Here is a 22,734-nt window from a genome sequence, read left to right as displayed (position 1 = left end):
TGTGTGTGTGTGTGTGTGTGTGTGTGTGTGTGTGTGTGTGTGTTCATGCAACCAGAAAATCATGATTTCACTGCCTTGAGGCAACATAACTTTCCATGGGACAATGACTTGGGGACTTGTGTCCCCTAAGACAGACCAGACTCAGTGGCAATTTGGAGCCATGATCATGGCATTCATATGACTTGAGCATTTAAAATTCTGTTTCCATGACGTTGTGTTTTAGCAGAAGTGTATCTTAAAACCGTTCCTTCATCATGGCTCTCTTGTCAGAACTGTGTGCATTACGTAACACTTGTAGTTATGGTAGTCCAGTGCTCCTGATAACATTGTTATGTGCTATGACAAGATCGAACATCTGAGCGTGTAGTGTGTGTGACTTTAAATTGTGAACTAGAGGGACTTGTGATGTAACAGCTTTTCAGCATTTGAAGATGTTGGTACTTGAAATCCTCTTATGGAAAATGTGCCTCCAAACATTAAGTCAATGAAATTTAGGAAACAATTTTAACTACGTGCCATTTTAGAATTTTGGTACATGCATTAGGAATTGTGTACAGAGGGTTCATAATGTCTTTGTACTGATCCTCAAAACCACCAATAAAATATGGAAAAAATAATATACAGTGAAATATTTATTTCTTTATATATTCATAAACTTTGTTTAGCCCCATACATGAAGAATGTGATATATCCATCTATTTATAATGAATAAATTTGAATTTAAGAGAAATAAGACCACAGATTATTCTCTATGAGAAGTTTAGGAAATTGAAACAAAGAAATATTAAAGGAAGCCAACAACAAACTTATGCCATCGAGTCAATGCTGACTCATAGTGACCCTCTAGGGCAGAGTAGAACCGCCCCAGTTGGGAACTGTACAAGTTTCCAAGACTTTCACTCCTTACAGTCTAGACAGCCCCACCTTCCTCCTGCTGAACGGTGGCTTCAAACCCCAGACCTTGCAGTAATAGCCCAACATGTAACCACTACACTACCAGAGCTCCTTATATAAGGAAAGTATAATAACAAGTGGTATTAAGATAATTAATGAAAGACAAATATGAAATGTGAAGAAAACCACAGAAAATACTCTAAATAAAATTAAGAATTAAAACATCAAGACAAATTACTGACTGTTAAATAGAGAAAGTGGTGAAATGTTATATTAATGCAACTGTTATTTTGGTTAGGTGCCAAAGAATTGGTTCCAATTCACAGCGACCCTATCTATGTACAGTAGAAGAAAATACTGCCCAGCCTTGCACCATTCCCAAAATTGTATGTTTAAGCACATTGTTACAACCACTGTCAATCCATTTCCTTGATGGGCTTCCTCTTTTTCTATGACCTTCTATTTTACCAAGCATGATGTCCTTCTCCAAGGACTAAGTGCTCCTGATGACATGCTCCCTAGTGCTCAAGGTGAGAGCTTTGTTTCTGAACACTTTAACAACAGATTTACCAAACGCAATTATTTTCTGGTTGCTGCTTCTGACAGGTCACTGGATTAGGGATTAAAGGAGGTGATCTTCCCAAATGCCTACTCTAGGAGAAATCAGCTGGCAGTGCCACAATAAAGGGGTTGCAAAGAAATCAGGCACACTAATTAGACACCTATGGGAAAATCCAGGACTGAGCATGCTCAGACCCGAGTCACCTAGGCCCAGGTGGGAAGTCCACCTGGGCACACAGACTAGGCACCATCTAAGGCACCAGCGATATGACATCACACAGGTAGGTGCACATAAACTCAACCAGTAAGGTCGGCCAATACCCCAACCTCGCCCCCTCCAGTCATGCAAGCAGGGAATAAAGATATCACGCTCACTCTCTTGGCCTCTGGAGATTTCCTGCTCTTGATTTTGCACTCGTGCTCCTGTTCCAGTATTCTCTTCACATAGTTTTGCATGACATTGTACGTTTTCCAGAAGTAGTGGGTACTTTTTGAGACTGTAATTCCCATAGGTATACCAGCTCAGAAACCTAACACTTCCAAGGGCGCTGATAGGAGATTAAAAACAAACAAACAAACAAAAAATCCTAGTCCTAACAATTTCAGTATTTTCTCCATGTACCAAGATGTTGCTTACTGGTTTAGTTGTAGGGATTCTGATTTTCTTTACATTGAGGTGCAATCCATAATGCAGACCATAGTCTTTGCTCATCAGTAAGTGCTGCAAATCCTCCTCGTTTGTATCAGGTGTTTGTCAGTTATATATGAGAGGCCTTTCTCATCAGTTTCCTTCAAATCCTGATTAGTGCTGTTCTGTACAGAGTCCACCTCAGATGACTTGCTTAGCATATAAACTAAGAAAGTATTGGACGAAAGGCTACAAACTTGACGTATACCTTTCCTGATTTAAAACCATATAGAATCCCCTTGTACTATTCAAAGGCTGCCCTTCGATCAGTGTACAAGTTCCACATAAGTACAAGACCTCTTTAAAACGTTGAAAAGCAAGGAGATTACTTCGAGGAAGAGAGGTGTGCCGGACTCAAGCCATGCTTTTCAATCATCTCATATGCATGTGAGTGTTGGTCAATGCGAAAGACTGAAGAAAAAAATCGATGCATCTTAATTATGGTACTGGCAAAGAATATTGAAAGGAGGGTGGACTGCCAAAAGAACAAACAAATCTGTCTTGGAAAAGTACAACAAAAATGCTCCTTAGAAGTAAGGATGGTGAGACTTTCTCTCATGCATTCTGGACGTGCAACACAACAGGCCCTGAAGAAGGACATCATGCTCGGTAAAGCAGAGGGGCAGCGAAAAAGAGGAAGACCTCAACAAGGCGGTTGACACAGCAGCTGCAAAAAGGGGTTCAAACATAGCAACCATTGTAAGGATGGCGGAGGAGGGGACTGTGTTTTGTTCTGTTGTACATAGGGTCACTATGAGTTGGCACCCACTTGCTGGCCCCTAACAACAATAACAACCACTTAGTCACAGTCTCTGTAACTCCCACCAAAAGACCTTTGCCTATTGGGTCTGGGTAAGAGAAGGCAGGGAGAAGTGCTGAAAATGATTCCACTGGGAAAACTTTCTAACAGGACTCATTATGATTGCAATCCTGCTGCATGTAAAATGGGACATCTTGGAAGCAGAAGGGGAGCGGGAGGGGTAGGCATTGGTTAAATCTCAGTACTAGCAAGAAGCAAAAGTGGAGTGTGTCCTCTGGACCTTGAGGTCCTTTCACAGTGAATCTCCTTGGTCCGGAGGACAGCTGGGACAACGGAGGAGTGACAGAGGAACAGCAACAGCACAACAAGGGACCAGTGCATGAGACAAAACAGGGGGCGTGCCAGCCCACAGAGCAAGTAAAGCTGAGTGCTTTGGGGCAGGAAGCCGACTCGAGGAGTGGTGTGCCTCTGGACATTTAAATGGGAGAGGTAAGTTTGCTGATCCATGGAGCTGGAGTGGTTAGTATCTTAAATCATCAGTACAAGAACCCAAACCACATACTATCCACAAAAAGGATGAGGTGGTGAGAAATCCTTGGTTTTACATGACCTGTGGCTGCACCTTTACTTGTCATAATCATAAAGGAGTAGTATCAGAGCCAACACAGAAGCTGTGTTATTACTCTTACAACTACCGTGCTAAGTATTTTGGGAAATGCTTCATCTGTGACAAACTCAAAGCAGAATACACAGACAGTTCTTACTTTCGTTAGCAAGCATAATAGGTCTTTCTGAACAAAAGAATTCTGGTGTTACAATATGAATGAATAAGATATATCGCCTAAGAGCTTTCCTTCCATTTTTTCATACACATTCAAATGAACACTGGTTATCTAGTTCAACTTAACAGTTCAACTATACTCTAAATGCAAATGAACTATAAAATAAAATTTCAGAATCTAAGTATGACATTAATTAACATAATATGCCAATGCCAGATAAATGCCAGGAAAGAATTTAAAAGAGAACTATACCAGAAAGCCTGCCAAAACCTTTAAACTACCCTGTCCTAGAAATTCTTATTTCTCATCAAAAACTTTGCCCAGAAAAAATAGTTGTTTTCAACAAAGTTTTGGTAAAATTACCAACTTCTCCAACATATATGATTTATGACATGGCTTTTAAAGAACAGGTCAATCACCAGTTCATGCAAATGAAATAATTTCTAAAGCCAGAATAAATGGAATTAGTTTTCAGTACAATATCATACGCGTCATCAATTAGAAACTTGCAAAGCAAAACGAGCACACACGGAATCCTTAAGGGTGATATGAAGAAAAACTGTTGAACTATTCACTAAACTAAGATCGACATTTCCACACTTATTTTTCTGTTCCCAACTGAATACTCTCCGACTTTCACCTTCTGAATAGTTAAAAAAAGATGCACGGCATCAGAGCCACACACTGTAACAGTCATAGCTGTAACCTGCCTTCGTTGGCCAATAAAGACACATAAATCTTGGCCATGGGAGAAGTTGTTTTCATCCTAAAAGAAAAACATCTTTAAAGATATTACATGTAAATTAAGAATTCTATTAAACACATAATATACAAATATGCAAGCGTATTAGGAATCCCTCAATAAAAAGCTGAGACATTACTAAGGTGACCATAAGTCCCAATTTGCCGAAAAGCCCTTGTTTAGATCAATTGTGTTGGCACAATTACAGTATACCCTTTCACCCTCAAAACTGACCTGAACTGCAAGATAAATTGTATCCTATCTATTACAGTATTTCATAATGCCTAACTGATATCTTGGGGGATTTAATGTTGTACTGGTGATTTATATGAAAAACTTTTCAGCTTAAAAACTAAGAATTAATATAGGACCCTGTCATTTACGTATGTTTGGTTACAATGGCACTCATGCTGACATTACCCACACTCTGCTGTTGCTGAACTCTACCTACACCATGTGCTGCCTGCTGTGCTTTATGTGGTTAAGGTCCAGGAAGCAGACCTCTCTGTCTTCAGGGAGTAGCAGGGTTAAAAAGATCTTCTATTCTTAGCTTCAAAACAAATTCACAACCACTTCTCTTACTCTCAGTGGCTTCCCTGAATCATCTTAATAATTACATCTACCTATATAAAATTGTAATTGATGACTTGTCCTTTTTATACACATGTGAAAGCACTTAACTCTATTAAATAGTATTATTTACAGTTAATTTAATAGTATGTTTGTGTGGTCATTGTTATAAGAACTTATGCATGAGGCACTTATTTTTTTTCAACAAGCATCTATGATTCTCAACCTGATAATAACATTGGGTTTTTTTATACATAAGATTTGACTTGACACAGAGCCCTGGAAATAGCCTTGAGTTTAAGGATCAAATTATCTGACCTGCATATTGAGCACTGACCAGATAAACCCCTTCTCCCTGAAGTATAAATTTCTCTTTTGTAAGTAATACTGCTTAGCTACACAAAGTGGTGCCCAGCTATCAAAAAGTATAGCGTCTGGGGTCTTAAAGGCTTGAAGGTAATCAAGCAGCCATCAGCTCAGAAGCAACAAAGCCCACATGGAAGAAGCACACCAGCCTATGCAACCACGAGGTGTCGAAGGGATCAGGTGTAAGGCATCATCAGAACAAAAAATCTTACCATAGTGAATGATGGGGGGGAGGGGGGGGGAGGAGTGGAGACCCAAAGCCCATTAGTAGGCCACTGGAGATCCCCTTGCAGAGGGGTCTCGGGGAGGAGATGAGCCAGTCAGGGTGCGATGTAACAACGATGAAAATTACAACTTTCCTCTAGTTCCTAAAATGTTTCCTCCCCGCTCCCACTACCATGACTCAAATTCGACCTTGCAAGTCTGGCTAGACCAGAGGATGAACACTGGTACAGATAGGAACTGAAAATGCAGGGAATCCAGGGTGGATGAGCCCTACAGGACCAATGGTGTGAGTGGCGAAACAGAGGGTAGAGGGAGAGTGGGTAGGAAAGAGGGAACCGATTACAAGGTTATATGATTATATGTGACCTCCTCCCTGGGGGACGGACAACAGAAAAATGGGTGAAGGGAGACGTCGGACAGGGCAAGATATGACAAAATAACAATTTATAAACTATCAAGGACTCATTTGGGAGGTGGAAGTGGGGAGGGAGGGGAAAAATGAATACCTAATGCCGGGGGTTAAGTGGAGAGGAAATGTTTTGAGAATGATGAGGGCAATGAATGTACAAATGCGCTTAACACAATTCATGTGTGTATGGATTGTGATAAGAGTTGTATGAGCCCCTAATAAAGTGATTTTTAAAAAAAGTTACAAGAGTCAAATCAGAAAATCCAAAGTACACCCACTGGTTAAGAAAGATGACTAAGAATTAAGCAATATAATGAACTTAGTGAGTTAAACCTACAGGAGATAAACAACTATATGCTACATACACTTGTGGTTAACAACCTTTATTATGTCAGCTAAGCATATAAAATGAATAAAAAGATTCTTGAGTCAGACTGAGTTCTAACCCCAGTTCTGCAACTTACTCTGAGAGGTGATGTGATGAACAAATTACTTAACAATACTAAGCCTCAGCTTCCTCATCTATAATATGCAGTTAATGCCACTGTGAAAATTAATATGTAATGCCATACAACAGGTCTGTTTTATCCCCACCATTTGCCTGTCAGTTTGTCATACTGTGGTGGCTTCTGTGTTGCTGTGATCCTGGAAGCGATGCCATGGTGTATCAAATGCCAGCAGGGTCACCCGAGTGAACAGGGTTCAGCAGCGCTTGCAGACCAGCACAAACTACAAAGAAGGAATAGGCTGTCCACTTCAAGGGAATTAGCTACTGAAAACCTTATACATCATCAAAACATGGTCAGACACTGAAAGCCTAAGGAATAGAAGCAGAACATTGTCAGAGAGTGCCAGAAGATAAGCCCCTCAAGGCAGAAGACACTCAAAATATGGCTGAGAAAAGGCACCTTCTCAAAGTAGAGTTGACCAAAATGACATGAATGGAGTAAAGCTTGTGGAAGAAAAGCCTTCAGGACCTTAATTTGCTGATGGGGCACTACACAAAACAGGAATAAACTGCTACAAAAATATACTAATACTTAGAATTTGGAATACATAAAGTATGGATCTAGAAAAATTGGAGGTCATCAAAAATGAAAAGGAATGCATAAATATCAAGATTCTAGGAGTTTGCTAAAATGGACTAGTATCGACCTTTTTAAAAAAATACTTTTATTGGGGGCTCTTACATCTCTTATCACAATCCATACATTCATCCGTTGTGTCAAGCACATTTGCACATATGCCGCCATCACATTTTCAAAGCATTCTCTTCCCATTTGAGCCGCTGATATCTGCTCCCTATTTCTTCCCCCTCCCTCCCCTCCCCGCCCTCCCTCACAAACCCTTGATAAGTTATAGATTATTATTTCCATATCTTACATCGCCCTCCATCGCCCCTCACCCACTTTATCGTTATTCGCCCCCCTGGGAGGGGGTTCTAGAGGTTGATCCTTGTGATGGATTCCCTTTTTCTCCCCCCACCCTCCCCTAATCCTCCTGGTATCACTACTCTCATTGTTAACCCTGAGGGGTTTATCTGTCCTGGATTCCCTGTGTTGCAGGGTCTTATCTGTAGCAGTGTGCATGTTCTGGTCTAATCTGATTTGTAAGGTAGAATTGGGGTCATAATAGTGGGGTGAAGGAAGCACCAAAGAACTCAAGGAAAGGTGTGTGTTTCACCGGTGCTATACTGTACCCTGACTGGCTCATCTCTTCCCCTGTGAGCCCTTGGTGAGGGGAAGTACAATTGTCTACAGATGGGCATTGGGTCTCCAACTCCATGCTCCCTGCCCCCATTCCCACTGGGTACGATTTTGTTCCGGGTCTTAGATGGCTGATACCGGGTCCCAGGCACTGGCCATTCTGAATCAGAAAGTTATATGGTTGACTATGCTGGGAATGAAGCAATCAGGGGAATGGCATACTCATCAACAAGAAGGCCATTTCAAGATCTATCTTGAAGTACAGTATTTGTGATAAAATTAAATGTATCCGCATTTATAGATATCTGTATCAATACAACAATTATTTGAACTTATGCACCAACCACCAAAGCTAGTAATCAAGGAAATGAAAAATTCTACCAAAGTCTTCAGGCTGAAACATGCAATCAAGATGTACCGATAATTGTTAACCACTGGAATGCAAAAGTTGGGAACAAAGAAGAAGGTACAGTAGTTCGAAAATATGGTCTTAGTGATAGAAATGAGGATGACATGATAGAATTGGCAAGACCAATAATTTCTTCATTGCAGATGCCTTTTTTTCAGAGACACAAATGGTGACTATATACATGAACTTCTCCATAGGGAATACACAGAAATCCAGCTGACTACATCTATGGGAAAAGTTGAGCATCCGCAGCTAAAAACACGCCAGGGGCTGAGTGTAGAACAGACCATTAATTGCTCATCTGTAAGTCCATGTTGAAGCTGAAGAAAATTAAAATAAATTTATAAGAGTCAATACGACTTTGAGTATTATTCCACCTGAATTTCAAGAACACCTCAAGAAGAGATTTGCTAAATTGAAAATCTCCTCCTGATGAGCTGCTTAGAGAACATCAAAAGCAACATTCATGAAGAAAGCAAAAGGTCAGTAATAATTCAGAAAAGAGTAGATCAAAATGGATACCAAAAGAGATTCTGAAACTTGCTCTTAATCACAGAATAGATAAGACAAATAAATGATGAAGTCAGAGGTGGAACAGAAATTTTCAAAAGGCCACTGGAGAAGACAAGGTCAAATGTTACAATGAAATGTGCAAAGACCTAGGGTTAGAAAACCAAAAAGGAAGGACATATTAAATATATCATAAAATGGAAGAACTCAAGAAAAAAATTCAAGCCTTGCATTAAAATACTGAATGGCTCTATGAGCAAAACAGTGAATGATGCAGTAAGCATCAAACACCAGAAAGATAGAAAGAACAAAGTCACTATGCCAAAAAAAACTAGTCAACATTCCACCATGTCAGGAGGGAGTATACGAGCAAGAATCAATGGTGATAAAGGAAGTATTATCCAAAATAAGCATTAGCCAAATTCAAGGTTCCAGGAATTGGTGAAATAACAATTAAAATGTAGCAAACTAAGGATAGCATTAAGACAAATGAGAATTCCAGAACACCTTATTGTGCTCATGAAGAACTTGTACATGAATCAAGAGTCAGTTCTGCAGACAGGACAAGGAAATACTGCCTGGTTTAGGATCAGGAAAGGGATGAGTCAAAGTTCTGTCATATCACAGTACATATGTATAAACTGTATGCTACGCTTAACTGGAGAGCGGCATTATATTAAGAAGAATATGGCATCAAAATTGAGGTAGGAAGGCTTGTTAACAAGCTGCAATAAGCGACACAACCCTGCTTGCTGAAAGTGAGGATGACTTGAATCACTTACTGATGAAGATCAAGGATGGTAGCCTTCAGTGTGGATTACAACCCAATGTAAAATATATCAAAATCCCCACAGCTGGACCAGTGGGTAACATCATGATATATGGTGAAAAGGTTGAAGTTGTCAAGGATTTTGTCTTGCTTGGATCCACAATCAAGGCAACAGTCAAGAGCTCATATGATGTATTGCACTGGGTGACTCTGCTGCACAAAACTTCTTCCAAGGTCACGGGGAGGAGACGAGCCAGTCAGGGTGCAGTACAGCAATGATGGAACATACAACTTTCCTCTAGTTCCTAAATGCTTCCTCCCCCTGCGCCACCCAATACAACATAAAAGTTGTATGGGCCCCCAATAATATGATTTAAAAATTTTAAAAACAAAAAAATTATTTCAAGTACTGAATAGCAAGGTTACTCTGAAAATACCATGACTTGGGGCAGGCCTACCTTAGTCCTCAATCACCTCATATGCATTTGAAAGTTGGACACTGAATAAGGAAGATCAAAGAAGAACCAATGCATTTGAACTACAGTGCTGTGGAAGAATATTCCAATACCGTGGACTACCAAGGGAACAAACAAATCTGTCTTGGAAGAAGTATGGCCTGAATGCTTCTTAGAGGCAAGGATGGCAAGACAAGTTACCAGGAGTGACCAGTCCCTGGAGAAGGACATCATACTGGTGAAGGAGAGAAGAAGCAAAAAAGAGGAAGGCCCTCAACAAGATGGATTAACACAGTGGCTACAACACTGGGCTCAAACGAACAACTGTGAGGACGGCAGAGGACAGGGCAGTGCTTCGCTCCACTGTACACAGGCCTGTATGAGTTGGAACCAACTCCCTGGCACTTGACAACATAAAAGATACTGGGGCTGCATATGTGTCCAAAGCTAGCTATTATGATTAAAAAAAAGAACAACTCACTGCCATCTAATTGAGGCCAACTCTTAGTGGCCCTGTAGGACAGTGTAGAACTGCCCCGGTGAGTTTCTGAAACTGTAACACTTTAGGGGGTCCCCGGAAGCCCCATTTTTTTTCAGCAGAGAGGCTAGTGGTTTTGAACTGCCCTCTTGGCAGCTAGCAACCTAACTCATAACCACTAGACCATCTACATTAATATTTAAAAATTTACTTTGATGTCAAGTGAAATTTTCAAAGATATGACCATGTGTGTGTGTCTGTGTATGTCTGTGTACATACATGTGTGTGTGTGTGTGTGTGTCCACCAATGAAAGCACACTTGGACGATTCAACTAGTATTTCCCAAATACATGTTAATAAATGTGGGTTAGGTAGGTTACCATGACAACTAATACAGGAGATCTTATTCAACATGAAAGAAGGCAGGCTTCTTCTTCAAAAGAAGTCTATATTGGCATACGGAAGCATCCTTTACAATAAAATCCCATATCTAACAGTAGTTGTGGTTGATCATCTCAGGGAAGAGAAAAGTCACAAATATGTATAACACACACATTTTTAAAGCCATGTACATAAATCAAAGGAAACCACTTCTCTTAAGGCAAGCATATGAAGATACTAAAGCAGCATTCCAATTAAATATTCATATATTCAATATTTCAAAATAAGAAATTTGGGTATACACATGCATAATTTACAATTCTATAGTGAAACCTGTCCACAGAGGCCATTTTCACTATATTTCATAGCATCCCAACTGGAAATGTACAATGCGGCTTCTCTCTGAAGCGTTACAACTGTGAAGCACAGGGTAATGCACTGCAAGCAAACACAGAAGACAGACCCTGTTGAGCACATGCCTTCTTTTACTCAAATGATTGTTGTAACAAGTATTCAACAAGAGAATCCTACTAACTGTGCTACTTTATGAAACAGTCGGGGGATAGAAAAAAATGATCTGATGTAGGGTGAAAATGCAAGCTTGACATTAAAATTAAGACTTTAAGGCAGAAAACTATACCTTGCCTGTGTACAGATTCTTGTCCATTTTAGTTCATTACAATAAAGCGCTATCAAATTTTCCATAGGATACATGGGATAAAATATGACATGATGGCTTTGAAATCTATAAATAAACATCACACGGTTTCCCAAATAGACATATAATGGGGATTTCAAATAACAAAGCCTATACCAGTCAAATTTATATCTCAGGTAACCAAATTCAAATTGGACTGCATGTCTCGGAACTTCCCTAGAAATGTTTTAGTAGTAAAATAGATGTGCCACAAAAACAGTATATCCAAGACACCATCGTTTATTCTTAAATAAGAAGTATAAACTTGTCCTTTTGAGATACAAAGGATGATGTGGACTAAGACTAACATATTCAACCTTGGTTTACAGACAACAGACTTATAATTAATTTGTAAGCAACTGTACAATGAATACACACACAACACACAAACACTCTATCCTTGGTAACCCTAAACAGGTATATTTAAAGTAAAACAAAACATAAATGAAATTTTATCTCTATCATAAATTATAAGGGATAAAAATCCTTGGGCATTGCAATGAGTATACTTTTGCCTTAGAGCTAATACTTTAATTTTCAAGAACCACAAAGAAAAAAATCAAAACTAGTCAGTAACAATGCAGCGTCTAAAAGCAATAAACTCAAAATTAAGTTATAAATAATTTAAAGCATGTCATGAAGATGTATTAATAATTCATCAGATAAATAATTTACTAAATAATCAAATAAATAAATAATGAAATACATAAATAAATCAGCAAATAAATAATTCCACAAAATAACCTAAACAATAAGTCATGCAAACAAATCACAAACCTACAAAACTACAATGATTTCCTGGACTCTGATATTTTAAATAAGCAAATGTACATAAATTAGATCAATCCATGTTAGAATTAGAAAAAAATTTTCAGTGCTACTGGTAAAATCCCCATCTCAATACACAGGAACACATTTTCAATATTTAAAAGAGTGCACAGGATTACATTTCATAAATTATGAACATGATTATAACATACCTTTCTCTGTATTTTACCATATCTTTGCCTAACATATTTCCCTCCAATTGGACACTTAAAATATTCTTTAACTTATATTTTTCAAAGCAGTACTTACAGTACAATTGTGCTATACAGGCTTTCTGATAGTTTTCCTCCTTTCACCAAGTCTTCAAAAATTTTCTGTAAGGAGAGAAAAATAAAAACAGCCTCTATTATTACATATGTCATTCCATTCATTAGTGGAGCATGTTTTTTAATTCTACAAGGTAACAAGAGGAAGTGACATTATTAGTTGTGAGCCCCATCAAGCTTTTCAGAAGTCTTTGGTGAACTAAGGCCAAGCTGGTGAAAGCCTGATTCTCTCGCTATTGGAGCTGGCAGGTAAGCTGTTGCATGTAAGTTCTTGGAACTTCAATGTAAAGACAAAAACTGAGAAGGTAAAAGTGACCAGATAACATTGACTGTTATCTTCCATTTAGAAACCTCCAATTCCTTGAGATCACAGGGCTACAATTTGAACATTCTTATAGTCTAACTATAGTATCACACTCAAAAAGTGACGTCCTGAGCACAATTCTTTTTAATATATTTAGAGTAGCACGCATCCAAGTATTTTACTTCATTTATCTCAATGAATTTCCAAAGAAACCTTTCCAGTAGGTACAATTTCACCAACTTATCATCAAGAACACTGAGACTCAGTAGGAGGCAATATGGACCCCCCAAAAGCCCACAAATGACAAGGAAGATCAAACTTTGTCCTCCTACTTAATTATGCATGCTTGTTGAACTATTAAAAACAAAAAACAAAAACCTGAAACTCACTGTGAATTCCAACTCAGAGTGACCCTATAGATATGGTTTCCAAGCTTTACAAATCTTCACAGAAACAGCCAGCCTCCTCCCTGCTGCAGTGCAGTTGGTGGGTTTGGATTGCTGACTCTGCCTGACACCATCACCAGGGCACCTTCACTGCACTACAGAGGGTCCTTCATTTTGAGCCCAGAGTTTTAAAAATATATGGTGAATTTGAAGACTTGGAATACTGGGTGGAGCCATGGTTCCAAATTAGGGGCAATAATGCCCATCAGGAATTATTTGGGGACATTTTGGTTGTTCCAACTGGCATCGAGTGGGAAATGCCCGGTTGCTACTAAATATCCCAGCAAGCACCGGCCAGCCCCCAACAACAAAGACTCATGCAGACCAAAATGTCAACCAACAGAGCTAAAAGTGAGAAGCCCTGGGTTAAATTAAAAAAAAAAAATTAAGTTACTGTTGCTATTATAAAATTATACACATTAGTTTCAGGGATGTAGGAACAGAGAAATAGTCATTCCGTCCAATATTTTTATTTGCTGAATCTTTTTTTCTGTGCACAGCATTATGTTTGGTGGAACACTCTGAATAAAAATGTGCCTACTTCATTTACTTCACTAAAGTGATGATTAATTTTCTTGAAATCAGTACAGAAAAAGTAAATCTAGTTACAAAATTTTTTAAAACTTCCTACACCAAAATTTTTTCAACAAATATGAGCATTAAAAGTTAAATTTATGAGCTGACCTCATCTGTGTGACTAAGATATTTAATAATATTTAAAATTTCATAGACCTAGAAGGGATTATACTTAACCAATATAATACACAGTCCACAATTTTCCCTAAAATATATCAAATGTATTCTGAATAATCTTTGTGATAATTATGAAAAGCATTGGAGAAGTCAATTCAGCCATATAACTGTTAAAGGTTTCAGGTTTCAGGACTGATGCAACTTTCGTATCCTTTAAAATGTTTTTAAAGGTTACCATTTAATCTCTCTATTCTCAAAGTTTATTTCAGTTTTCTTTAATATGAATCTATTATCTACCATGTACATTGCCGATTTCTTTATGTTCAAAACATATTATACAGTGGCTTTACACAAAATAAATGTATCAGATAGGACTAAGTCATATCTCTCTCAATCCAAAAATAATAACCAGGATTCATGGATTAAAGAATACTTCTCTCCCATATAAATATCCAGAAGAGAAAGTTTCATATAAGCAATGGTTGATGCGGCAGCTCCATTGTTATCAGAGACAAAATTCCTTGTACCTCTTTGCTCTACCATACACTTTTTCTATCCAAAGTCCATCCATAGTCAGAGGAGGCTTTTACCTAATCATACATCCAACCATGCTTGGCAGAAAGGGAATACGGGTGAATTTTTTTTTAAAAAGCCTGCATGCTCCCTTCCAACATCTCCATTCTAGTCTCAAAAACCTTAACTCGGTTCTTTGACTAAGCCCAACTACTTGGGAGGCCAGGAAATGTGGTGTCTTACACTGGCAATAACACCCAGACATAAATTTGCTGTTCTTCTTACTAAGAAAGAGAGGTGGAATGCCTTTTGCAGTCAAATGGTAAAGCCTATGGCAGTGGAAGTTACAACTCTTCAAAAATTAAGGTTTTTCTTAGAGAGGTTCACTGAAAATTACAGATATTAGTAAAGGAAAATAAAAACTTAAATATCTAGCTAGGGGAAAAACTGAAAAAATGTTGGGATAATCTCAGAATAGAATACTGTGTAATCGCTAAATGTCAATTTTAAGAATCTTACTGCTGTAAAGAAGTGTCCATAATATTAAATGGAAAATAAAATATATTTAATATAAAATAACCTCAATCTTATATAAATATACATGCACTTATGCACATACTATATGCACACACAGTATAGACCTATATTGTCAGATAGGCACATAACATAGTGAAATTACTTTCTCATTTTTCTACAATGATCGCATATTAGACTTTCAGTTTGTTTGCATGAAAGGTTTTTGCCTAGATGAGGAAGCAATCAGGTACTTTATAAATGTGGTTAAATTCAGGCTGGCTTCAGTTTATTTGATTACTCAGGACTTGCTAACAACAACAAAAAGCTAGTGGAAAATATGTAACTGGGGTATATTTTTCTGAAATGGTAAAAACATAGATGTTTTCCAGTAATTGGTGGTGCAAAACTATTCTCTCTGAGCCAAGCTGTATTCAAACATCCTACCATTCACATCTCACACTTGGCGGCTCTGCTGACGTCACTCCTAAGCAGATGCTCACCCCATCACTCCGAACCATTTACTCCGACACAGGGATAACTTTGCTCACCTCACTCTGTGGAACCTATCCTTTATGCTTCTACGAGTCCATTTAGTTACTGTATTCCTCATGTATTTTTTAAAATTTCTAACCTATCATCTACTCTTTTGGATACTTACCATATATGCTTGTGTATAAGCCAAGTTTTTCAGCATATTTTGTATGCAGTTTTTGTGGTAAAATTAGGTGCCTCGGCTGTGTATTCGGGTCGGCCTATACTCAAATACATATGGTATATAAAGTACCCCTTGAACAGAAATGATACCTTTTTATAGTTTCATACCTATATTTCATTGTCTTGAATTTTCCAGTGTTATAACTAGGTATACATACAACTGTTATATCAATATTAACTTGTCTGCAAATCTTATAATTACCAACAGAGTCTCATCATTTAGAAAGCTTTGAAAGTTCCCCACATTTTCTAGAATGATTTAATTTCCTAAAATTCCCATTACTACCACATAAAAAAATAACAAAAAAGCAAGAAATTGTTTTAACACTACTAATAGCTGCATATAAGGGAACAAACTGACAAGCAAGCAAGCAAAAAATTAAAAAGGAAGCTACATGAGTACACACTTTGCAAAAAGCCATGATGGCAGTGAAAGTTCAAAATCCATCTGCATAACACCCATGGGGAGCAACCCCTCTTTGAATGCCAATGGACCATTGACCAGGGATGTGAACAGCCCTGACCACAGACAGTTACAACAGGAAGTGAATTATTATAGCTATAGTTAGGTTAAAACTTAGTATCTTATCATTTGTTTGCCTTTTTAACCCATTCTTAATTTGTTCTGTTCTTATTGTTGTCTGCCTTTCCTTAGATTGAAAACAAATATAACCAATGTCATTGAACAAGTTGTATAGAAATTATACAGCCAGAATACTCCTTAGAATCAAGGAGAATGAGAATTGGTCTCATGTAAGTTGTACATGTTGTCAGAAGAGACCAGGGCACCATCATGCATGATAAAGGAGAGGGACAGGGAATAGAGGAAAGACTCTTGACAAGAGAGATTGTCGCGGGGCTGTTGCAATGGGCTAAAATATAATGACTGTGGGAAGGGCACCAGACTGGGCAGTGTTTTCTGCTACTGTTCATAGGGTCGTCATGAGGCACGGTCCACTCAGAAGCAACCAACCAAGCAAGAAATATGTCTAGACAACCCAGAAGGTGAAACTGACAGGAGGCGGGGATACTCAGAGACAACTTCCCAAATGGAACAAAAAGCATACAGGGTTAAAATGGGGTTCTCCACCAGGGAAGATGCTACCACCCAGGAGTTATTTGGCCGTCTGCAGACATTTTGCGGGCAGGGGTACTACCGACGTTAAGGGTGGAGGCCAAGGAAAGGACTAAATGCGTAAAATGCACTGGACAGCTCCGACAGCAAAGAATTAATCGGGCCTACAAGGTCAGTAGTGCTAGAAGGCTAGCAGTGAGCGGGCGAGAGAAGAGACAGCATTCACACAGATGGAATAACATGAGTAAAGAATGGTGACTGAAAAGCATGAATATGACTGACTAAAGAGCAACGGGAAGCACGATTTAGAAAGCATTCATTGAGAGGGTATTATAATGGACTTGGACAAAAAGTCAGACAGAATAATGAGGGAAAATAGTTATTATAAGAAGAGAAATACAAGAGAAGCTGAGGCACAAAGTAGCAACATAACTGAAACTAAATTGTAGATGGATTATGGACACTGGTTTCCAGCATTATGGCAGACTAGACGCCTTGACAATACTAGATACGACTGCAAACGCTGGGGTCAGAGGCTGCTTTTACAAAGGAAAAGTAGAAACGGTAGGAGACAATACGCAGGAACCAGCTTTCAGCCTGAAACCAGTTAGTTTATTCATCCTAAGGGTAAGTGCCTAACATTGGTGAACATAATGGCTAATTTGGTGGCTGTACAAATGTTCAAGAAATAAAAATTTTAAAGAATCTAGCAAAAAGTTAATTCCTATACAAAGTGGGTAACCAAAGGCCGCACCCTTGAATTAAGAGTTAAAATTGAAATAATCTATTATAAAGTAGGGAATAGCAAGGGGAAATTTCCTGTCTTCGTTTTGACAAGAAATGCAAAAGGAAAAATAGGCTTCTTCTGATTTGTTTTTCATTTTGATTTGCTGTTTAATTTTATAATAATTGGAGATTGACAAGATATTCGAAGACATTACAGAGAGATCCCATATACTTTTCACTCCATCTCACCCAATGATTACATCTTACATAGACTAAGATCAAAGTCAGGAAACAGATGTCAATTCAAAATGTGTATGTAATTTTGTATCATTTGAGCATGTGTGTAAATTCCTGTACCTACCCAAATAATGACGAAACAGAACTATTCCATCACCATAAAAACTTCTCTCTTGCCACCTATTTAGTCATACTCCTCCCATTCCCCACCACTCCCAACTCTTGGAAACCACTATTCTGTTTCCTTCTCTATGATTTTGTCATTTTGGGAATACCACATCAATTCTACTGGGACTATAATCACAGAGTAGCCCTCACAAAAGTTCTCAGCCTGAATTCATACTACATATAATTCAGTAAATCTCATGAAGATGTCACTTTGAGTACTCTTAAATTGCCCATCTCACAGGAACTGGAAGAAGTATATACAAATACTCTGGGTAGGACTGGGAACAAACCCTCAATACCACTCAACTAAGAAAAAAATAAAATCACAAAGCGTACCAGAATATCAGACACAATGAATAAGTCAAAACAAATAAGGGAAAGCAGAATTCGTCATGAAATTTTCAATTATTAGAAAAATTACACAATAAGAATATTTCAAGCAACACAAAAGCTCAACTAAAATTATAACTAAAAACTAAAAAATATCGTGATATTTTTTAAATGACAAAGTAGATTTGAAAAGAAAAACAAACTTCAAGAAAGTAAAAACAGTTAATTTTTTAAATCGTAAAAGTTAAACAGTAGAATCAATATGGAGAATCAATAAATGGAATGATCAAAAGAAACATCTAAAATACAAGTCAGAGACACAAGGAAAGAAAATGTTTAAGAGCAGTTAAATGACTCAAGGTGTAAAACGAGATGGTCTAACAAAATACTTTTGAAACTGTAAGGACTATTTCATAATTCGTCAATGCACTGCAGACAAGAATTTTCATAAAATGGAATAAGAGAGTTTTTTTCCCTTTTTTTTTTTAAGTACTTGGATATCGTGGTACTTTCAAATTGCTGGAGAAGTTTCTGAATGCTTACTCTGAATTCTTGTCCTAAAATCACAGACAGCAAAATCAATCCACAGGACAACAGAGCACACTTTGAGTAGCACTGGGTCTATTCGATGTATTTTTTAAGTAGACTGGCCAAAACATATATAAATCAGGATTCCAAAGAGATATAAAAAAGAAAGGGGAATAAAGGCTATATTAAAATCAATAGTGTGTGAAAATTTCCCAGGCTTACTGCAGTACAGTGAATTGCTAAATATGGCTCTTCTGGGCTTGTAAAGCCCATCAATTGGCTGAGTAGGACTATGTAAATATGAGGTGCTTAAACCCACCAAGGGAATTAGATAGTTTGCTAATAATGCATATAAGGTACCTGGCATCCTTACAGGGGTGGGGACCATGCAAATAAGATGTATGGGGCTGGTCAGTTCTGCCACACCACAAGGCTTAAAAATGAGCCATCCTAGAGGCAGAAAAGGAGCCCTAACTACCATCAACAAATAAGAGCCAGGCATGGGGCACATCCTTTAGGCCCAGCATCCAGACTTGGAACTTTATAGACCCAGGAGGCAGGGAGATGTAACCCTGGAGATGGAAAGAGACAGTCAAAAACAGTGGCAGGGAAATAAACCCAGCAGAGGGAGTGGAGCCAAGACTGGTACAAAACAGAGCGGTAAGCTGCTCTGCGCACGAAACAAGATAGCTAAGAGCCTTTAGGCAGGAGGCTTGCTAGCAGAGTGGGGTGCACCTGGTGACTTATTAGTGGAGCTAGGCTAGCCGGCATATGAATGTTGAGTTGAGCATCATACAGGAAGAGTGAGGTATCTGTGTGCACTTCTTACCAGCAGAGCTAACAGTGCTGTGCAACACTTGTCCAGCCAGGGCAGAGGCCAGGCTGATGGGCCAAGGGCCGAAGAAATACCTCCCTTTATGCACCATTGAGGGGAGACTATATTGATGGAAGAAGTGTAACCCGAACATGACTGACCTGTTAGTTCCCTAATTAGCCCCACCATAGTGAGTATGGTGTGGAAGTTCTCTGGGGCTATTACAGTGAATCCCTGCACCCAGCAGAGAAATAGAATATGCTATGACGGGGCAGGGGGTGTCAGAATTGACTAAAGGTAAAAGACAGGAACCATGTGTGACATCCACCTCATTGGAATACGCTTTTGGCTGTGATCTTGCTCTTCTTCCCCGCCCAACCGCCCCCCACCCCCACCCCCAAGGAAAGTCAGGCAGCATTTTTTTAACATTTTTATTGGTACCTAATCCAGGTATCATACAATTCAATAGTTCAATCGTTCAATCATATTATGAAGAATTACCACATTCAAATTTAGAATGAGTTGTGTAAACACAATCAGTTTTAGTGCTCCCCTCCCAATTTCATTGTTTACTCCTGAAATCCTCTCACCCCTGTATCCCCTTAGAGACCCTTGCATCTGTTGTTATCTCTATGCATACACTCCTTGTGTGCTTCCCAAACTGGAAAACCCAATAGAAACAATAAATATAAGTAAATAAATAAATAAATAAATAAATAAATAAATAAGTAAAGTGGCATGGATATAATATAAAGATAAAAACACAAATAATGAGTAAGAAAGAAAAGACTACCCCCAATATTTAAAAATCCAGGGAAGAAATTTTTGTCATGGAACACCCAAGAGGAACTTGTACTTAGAACAAATTCAGGTTGGGTCAATGGAGAAGTCAGCTAAGTACCAAGTTCGATCCAGAATAAACAAGATTACATTGATTTCTGTCTGTAAGACTGTTTCAGGCCCTTGGTCAGGCAGCAGCTTTACACTAGCTGAAGATAGATATGGAAGGTCTGAGATGCAAGAAAGAATAGAGAACACACAGGTAAATATATGGATAATATCTTATTACTTTAGAAGTTACATCCAGCCCCATACAGCAGCATAATCCTAGATCGGCATTTTCTACCATAGTCGAAAAAACTAAATGCTAAAGCTTAATTTACTCTAAATAAACATAACAGAGACAAGTAAAGACTTAGTAAAGAGAGTTACTACATACCAAGTTTCAAGAGCTAATGATTTCTTTTTCCAGCGGGAATACCCAGGCCATACTGTCAAAATTGTGGTTGGCTTATTAAATTAGAGTTAGTTTTAATGTGTAACTTTACTTAAAAAAAAATTATAACCTTATATTATCAGAAGCTGTATACTTTTTCAATTATGTTAAAATTAACAAGACTACAGTTTCTCTTAAATGCCCTCGCTAATGTGAGGTGAGCAACATATAAAAGCATACTTGTCAAATCATCCAAACACAACCAATTTTTTAATTTCTGAATGGAGTTCATTTAAAAGACCCTTCACAGACTTCTAGCAGAAATTAAATGTAAATCCAAACCTTCTAGGCAAAGTTAAGGCATCACAGCTTCCTAAGAAAGAATCCTAACTAATATCTGTATAAATGTTTGGTTGTTTTTCAAATATTTGACACCTATCTAATTGAAGCCTCACAGCCATCCCGTGGGATTGGCAGAGCAGATCGTGTATGCTGGTTTTATAGAATTTATATAATGGCTAAAAGTTTAGAAAGTGAAAGAACATAGTGAGCGGCATAAAAACATATACAAGAATGGATATGTAAATTAAATATAACAATGTAAAGAGTAAAAAGATATCCAAAATCTAATCAATGGCTGCTTCTCAGCATCATGCACCATCACACGAAATTGAAAGTACAATCACTAGGCATACACAGGAAATAAACTAAATGAAATGATGCATTAACCTATTTGCTTCATTGCCATCAAATTCTCACAATTTAGCAAAATTATTTTTTAAATTTTAATTGCTTATTGAACCTTAGTAAGATTCATATGGTGCTACCTCTAAGAATATGAAAAAAAAGAACCTACACTTTAAAAACCTAGGCTAAATTATTAAAACTCCCATCAAGTATAAGCAAAGGCTGAGCAAGGTAAAACTTGTGATTGCTAACTGATTGCAAAGAAACCTAAGTTCAAGTCACTTAGAAAAGCTCAGTTCAGGGTCAAGGTCTCTAAAAGAGAGAAATGTGTCCCATTACCATAACTGCCTTGATGCACCACTCATCACGAGCAAATAAAATATACAAAGTATCTTAATTTTTCTTAGCAATTTAGGATAGATAAAGCCAGAAACACATGGTGAAATCCATTATTTCAGCCAGGCACAATATTAAAGCCATGAAAGTACCTGGTCTTATCACTTAAAACTTAGGCAGCCCATGCCAAGTTCTACTAACTGCCAACTCTTTCTGATATAAAGAAGAAGAAAAAATAAAGCATTATATATGAGGAGGCTTCAAAGAGTTCATGAAATACAGAATGAAAAGATGATGGAATTTTCCCACCTACTTATACAATTATATATGCATTTTTTTCTTAGCGGCTTCAAGTCTTTTTTGTGAGGAAAGAAAGGAAAGCTTTAAACAGCACACACACACACACACACACACACTGTTATGCACTGAATTGTCTCCCCCCAAAAGATATTGAAATACTAATCACCAATACCTGTGACTATGATGCCATTTGGTATTAGCATCTTTTAAATGCTACATGAATGTAGCATTTAAATTTCTACATGAGTGTAAGCCCAAACCCTTTGTTCAAGGAAAACTTCTGTCAGCAATGGCTAACAGAACCTCTGAGGCTCTCCCCTGCTCACTCCTAGACAACCCTCCATTTATAAGCCTACAAGCAATAAAGGTCTTTTTAGGAGCAGGCTGCATGGGATAATTTTGGCTTGAAATGGCTGGTCAGCAATGTCTTAAGATTGTTATCAGTTGACACAAGGTGATAATGGAATATGGTGGCTCATAATCCAATAGGAGTAGTGTCCCTTTAAAAGAAGGGAAAAGGCCCAGAGGTATACAGATGACAGATAGACACATGATCCTGGAGTCATGCCACAGCTGCAAGCCAAGAAACACCTGAGGCTACCAAGAAGCTGAGAGACAAGAATCTTCTCTGAGAG

General features: G+C 38.1%; 1 protein-coding gene across 3 annotated transcripts in view; it reads right to left on the bottom strand.

Moving 5' to 3' along the window:
• Positions 1-22,734, bottom strand: part of TBC1D5 (TBC1 domain family member 5) — a 570,856-nt gene that overhangs the window by 513,760 nt on the left and 34,362 nt on the right. For all 3 annotated transcript variants that reach the window (XM_045297525.1, XM_045297524.1, XM_045297526.1), the window contains exon 2: positions 12,480-12,544. The gene's annotated coding sequence lies outside the window, so the exon portion shown is untranslated. The remainder of the gene's footprint in view (positions 1-12,479; positions 12,545-22,734) is intronic.

Source organism: Echinops telfairi, unplaced genomic scaffold (genome assembly GCF_000313985.2).
Source record: "Echinops telfairi isolate 266 unplaced genomic scaffold, ASM31398v2 ScPeMD7_7420;HRSCAF=8458, whole genome shotgun sequence".
NCBI classification, from domain to species: domain Eukaryota; kingdom Metazoa; phylum Chordata; class Mammalia; order Afrosoricida; family Tenrecidae; genus Echinops; species Echinops telfairi.
This window is presented reverse-complemented; position numbering and strand designations above follow the sequence as displayed.